The following is a 5,599-nucleotide window of genomic DNA, read 5'->3' as shown; positions in this document are numbered from 1 at the left end:
TTGACATAAAACCCATAAAATTCTGTTGTTTAAATGGAAATTATAAAATTTGGCAAAAAATGCCTGTCAGAAACCCGTTGCCATGGCAACAAGAAAAATCATAATTTTGTTCCACTGATACAGATTTGTTGCCAACAATATTTAAGGAAAAGTCACCAAGTTTGGCGGTTCTAGCTATAGCCGTTCAGACGCTATGTGACATCAAAGTTCCCGCGGACACTTTTAGCCCCCCCCCCCGGGTCTAGATAGGGTTAATATGCATAGGTAGCCAATAAAATTATAGTGGTAAATATGTACAGCGCAGAGAGGAAGTGACAGGTTGTAATCGATATGGTGGGCTACAGGCTGCCCCAGAGGGAGAAAGTCCCAGGGGGAGAAAGTCATCAATCAGTCCGTGTAGCTGGAACTCGCTCACAGGATCAGAGGGAGAAAATCATCAACCAGTCCGTGTAGCTAGATCTCGCTCATAGGATCAGCTCTAGGGAGAAAATCATCAACCAGTCCGTGTAGCTAGATCTCACTCACAGCCTGTAGGGAGGCCAAAGCGTAGGTTAGCAGACGTAGCATTTTTGGCGACGTGATTCTGGAAAATTGAGCAAGTGCTAATAAAATTGAAAAGATCATCTGACACAACCTATAAATCACTACATTGGTGGAAAGTTTGGTACATTTTCGCCCACGCGTTCGTGTTTTATCGCGATTTGAAAACCGCACATTTGTCTGTTTTCACCCGCTTTGCGTGCGCCGCGCGGGATATCCTGTTTCAGATGGCGCCGCGCGTAATGTTATAAATTGTACCCCGCCAAACCGAATGCGCGAGCCAGTGAGAAGACTGGATGAGACAGCAATTTTGATTGGTCGTCGCGTGCTGCTGGAAGGGCGTTCAGCCAATCAGAGAACATCTTCTGAAAGCTGAGGCTTGGGTCTAACCATTTCTTCCCCTCCCGGGGCCTAAGATTTGATGCGGGCGTGTGTAGTTTGCAGGCGTTGTGCCCGAAGAAGGGGTTGATAATCCAGTCGATTGACGTCCCCGGCGACTAAAGGATGTTCGACAACACATTGTCTCATCGACTTGTTAAACTTCTTCTTTGTGGGATCTGAAATGAAATCATCAGTGGGCTCCTTGATACTTACAGATTTTTCCAAGGCGTTTGATCGCGTGTGTCACAATACTGCCATCACTAAACTTATCAACATGGGAACTAGACCATCTCTCATCCCTTGGTTGTGCAGTTTCGTGTCAGGACGCAGACAGCGTGTCCGTTACCAAGGGGCACTGTCGGAATGGGAGCCCCTTACATGTGGAGTAGCACAGGGAACACTGTTAGGGCCGATTGTGTTTCTGGCAATGATCAACGATTTCAAACCCGCAACCACAAATACTCACTGGAAGTATGTTGATGATGTCAACCTTGGAGAGATGAGACCAACAGTGTCAGCGTCGACACTTCAGACGGACCTTGACAACCTTGAAAACTGGTCAGCAAACAACCGCATGTCGCTCAACCCAAAGAAATGTAAAGTGATGCATGTCTGTTTTATGCGTCAAGCCCCACAGTTTCCAGTACTTACCCTTGGTGGTGAACCACTCACGATTGTCAAACAGGCCAGGTTGTTAGGGCTACATGTAAGATCTGACCTACGCTGGGACGACCAAGTGAACGAGATGGTTACTAAAGCCAGCAAGCGACTCTTCTTTATCAGCAGACTACGCCGTTCTGGGGTCCCAACTACTGATTTGGTTTCCATCTTCTGCGGTTACGTCCGGCCGACACTTGAGTACGCCGCCCCCTGTTGGAGTACTGCGCTGACGCAGAAACAGTCCGATGCCCTAGAGCGCGTTCAGAAACGCGCCTGCCGAATCGTTCTGGGACGCAGGTACAACTCGTACACCGAAACCCTAGCGCTGCTCGACTTGCAACGTCTGGCAGATAGAAGAGAACACTTATGCTCGAACTTTGCTTCCAGCGTTGAAAAGTCTTCACGCTTCCGCTCTTGGCTTCCCCCTACCCGTGGTGAACTGCATGGCAGAAATCTACGTAACGCCAGTAGGTACCAGCAGCCCTCCGGGACTAAACGCTACACGACGAGTGGAATTCCTGCCCTGGCCAAACGACTAAATGAACTCTAGATCATGAACTTTTACTACTCATACGTTTTAGTAGCAGTAATTCCACACTGTGTTTTATTCACTTACCACACAACTTTATTGTATGCCGATTTTAAATATTCGCTTTTAAATTCAACTATATTTTTAGATTTTATGAATGTACAAAGTTCGTTCGCAACATGTTGTTAGAATAAGCCTCGCAATTCAGCTATCATAGCTGCCAGGAGGCTTGTGTGTACTTTGTCTCTTTCTTGCAATAAACCATTCTACTACTTCTACTACTACTAGTTTGCGTTTGTTCAAAGGTCATTTTTGAGTGCTGTATAACTCAGAGATTCCAGAATTTAGGGCACTGGGAGGGCAATTGACAAAGAGAACATAGTTTCAGGCTCATTCTGGCCAAATTTCGTGGTAAATGGACTAATGATGTTTGCGCGATTGCCAAGACGCGAGGAGCTGGCCCCCGGCGTGCGGCTGAAATTCGCCTGGACAAGGACGCCGCCATTATCGCTGCTCATGCGGGGTATGAACAGCGTCACATTTAGGTAGGTTTTAGCGATTTGGGGGGCTATACATGACACAGACTGTTATAGAAATAATGTACTATTTTTTATAGTTAATATATTTTTGAGTTTTGAAAATATCCTATCGTATGTACGTAGTCTCGCCGCATGATAATCATGTAGAATGTTGGGAGGGGGGCACGTGTAGTGGATTTAATAGCGCTATACTTGACAATATATAAGTACTCGTGCGGCGCTCACTCTCCACTGGGAAAGTATTTTTGCAAACTAGACTCGTTGAATAGGCAAGCTATAGAAGAATCAAAAATTTTGTTAACTTCATTATTCATTCATTCTTGATTTTAGGCTACACAATGGCTACGCTCTCCGCAGCAACTTCCCTCGTACAAGTCTGCCGCTGACAAACAGAGAGTTTCTAGAAATGGCTGAAACGTGCAGACATGCATTTACAAGTAATCCTGCCAAAGGATCAAGTCATGAAGAAATGCTTATGTCATGGTTGGCTACATACTCCAGCATAGACACAGACAATAAGGACTGTAAACAGTTGAAGGACAGGGTAAAGAATGTGAAAACATTTGCCCAAAAAAAGATTGATGCATATAACAAGTCGAAAAACAAGAGACAAGATGTTGGTCAACCACTTCTTGATAAAGTATTCACTTTCTTGGACTCTACATTCAACTGGGAAAACCAAAGGCAAACCCAGAAGGGGGTAGTCACCAAGCAGATGGCTAGTATGGAAGAAGTGTCAGAGGAGATGCAGATTACAGGCGGTCCATCACTCAAGGAAACTGACAATTCCTCCATTGCCCTACCTCCCATCTACTCATCTCTCTTTCCCAATGGTTCTGAGGCATTTCCAACGCACCTACCGTCCCCTCTACCATCATATGGCAACAGTGGTTCTGCGGCACTTTCAAAATGCCCACCCTCCCCTCCACCATCATATGCAGAAGCTGTGCAATCACAGACAGAGAAGAGGATGTGCCTCAGAAATGCAACCTCGTACAACTCATCACCTGGAAAATTGGCCTTGAAAGAACAATTAAGGAAGGCATCGTCATCTCTTACACGATGTAAGCGAAAATTAGAGGAGGAACAAAACAACAACAGGAAAATGAAGAAAATGGTTGGTGTACGTCAACGAGAGCTTCATGATGAGCTGGAGAAAACAAAAGAAGCGCTCACTGATCAGCAACAATCAGCGAGAAAGGACAGAGACAAAGGTGAACGACTGAAAACAAAGGAGATCCAAGAATTGAGGGAAACATTTGCCAAAGACATGGAAAGAATGGAGAAGGAGACAATGGCCTGGAAAGGGTATGCGACAGATTTGCTAGACAAAAGTGAACGAGTAGATAAAGCAGAGTCAACTATTTGTCATCTAAAGAAAACGAACTACAACCTGTCTAGAAAGCTTTTCCGTCGTGATGAAGCCATTCCAAAGCTGCGGGAGCGGCTAGACATGGCTCAGAAGAAGGTGAAGGAAGCTGAGGCATTGATGGAAGATCAATCAAAGAAGCACGAGGTGGATAAAGCAGCACTTCAGGGTATAATGGTAGAGCTAGAAGACCAGTTGGCTGACAAGGAGGATAAAATAGTGGAGATGAAGAGGCAAATTGACAACCTGAAGTCACTGGAAACTAAGAAGAATGGTGTCTATTCCACACAAATAAGACTTACTTATTACCACCTTCTGCAGTTAGGGGTGTCATGCAACAAAATCGAGTCTGTCGTCAGGTCTGTCCTAGAGAATTTGACAGCAGTGGACATGAAGAATACGCCTTTACCGCAGCGAAGCCTAGCGCAAAGGATGAAGTTAGAGGCCGGATGCCTTGCACAGATTAGGGGCATGGTGGAGTGGAGTAGGAGGGAAGATAAAAGAGTCGGATACCACTCAGACAAGAGTCCAAAGACACAGCTCGAGTGGCTAACACACAAATTCATCTTGTCACCAACTGCCAGTGAGCAAGCAGAGGGGAAGCGTACCACATTTACACTCTCCCTAGCTCCAGTTTCGGGCGGCACTGCCCAGGACTCCCTGGATGACCTGGTTGAGAACCTGTCACACCTGTCTCATCTGGCAGAAGAATACGGCATTGAGGATGCCAGAAATGTATTCAGCATAAAGAACATTTCGGCAAAAATGTCTGATAGGGCGGCGACCGAGATGAGACACACCAAGTTGCTGGAAAGCGCCAAGAACAAAGAGCTACAAGAAACTGAAAGGTGGCAAGAGAAGACTGAGGAAGAAAAGGAAGAAATGACGAGAATTGTAGCTTTCACGTGCAGTATGCACAAGCTGCATAATGTTGCAGAGAGTGTGACAAAATCTTGCTCAGAATTCCTTTATAAGGAGGAAAGTCATCAGAAATCCAGCAGACAAATGATTGGAGCCAAGAAGCATGTATATGAAACTGATAAACTGTTGTGTACCGAGTCAAAGAAAGAGATTGCTGAAGGAAAACAGTTCAAAGCATATTGCCTTGCACAAGATGTGGTGGATGTTGCCGGATGCGAGTTGTTTCAGCCCATCGTGGGCACCAGATATTTCATCTTTCTCCTCAACTCAATACCAACCTTTTGTGGTCAGGAGTTCATCAAAACGTTCTTGTTAGACCAGAAGGACATGAAGGGGTACTGGAACAGACTGGAAAAAAGCGTGTATGACGGATATTCCTGCCACAAAACTACTGCTGAGGAGAGAGCATACGGCATCCTCTACCACACAGTGTTTCTCCCTTTGTATCGCAAGTTCCATGCAGCCACAAGTCCCCTTGTACTGAATCCAGTCTACATGTACACTCTGAGCAAGTTACAGGAGTGGGGGGACCACCCGGAGCCCTTGTTCCAAGGGAATGACCAACTGTATGAAGATCTACAGGATCCAAAGTATGAACCGTACATTCGCAAAATTCGTGAATCACATCCAACAGATGATCTGGTCATCCAGATTCTTGGA

This window comes from Branchiostoma belcheri, unplaced genomic scaffold (assembly GCF_001625305.1).
Source record: "Branchiostoma belcheri isolate BF01 breed outbred unplaced genomic scaffold, Haploidv18h27 scaffold267, whole genome shotgun sequence".
Classification (NCBI taxonomy): Eukaryota; Metazoa; Chordata; class Leptocardii; order Amphioxiformes; family Branchiostomatidae; genus Branchiostoma; species Branchiostoma belcheri.
Note: the sequence above shows the minus strand (reverse complement) of the source record.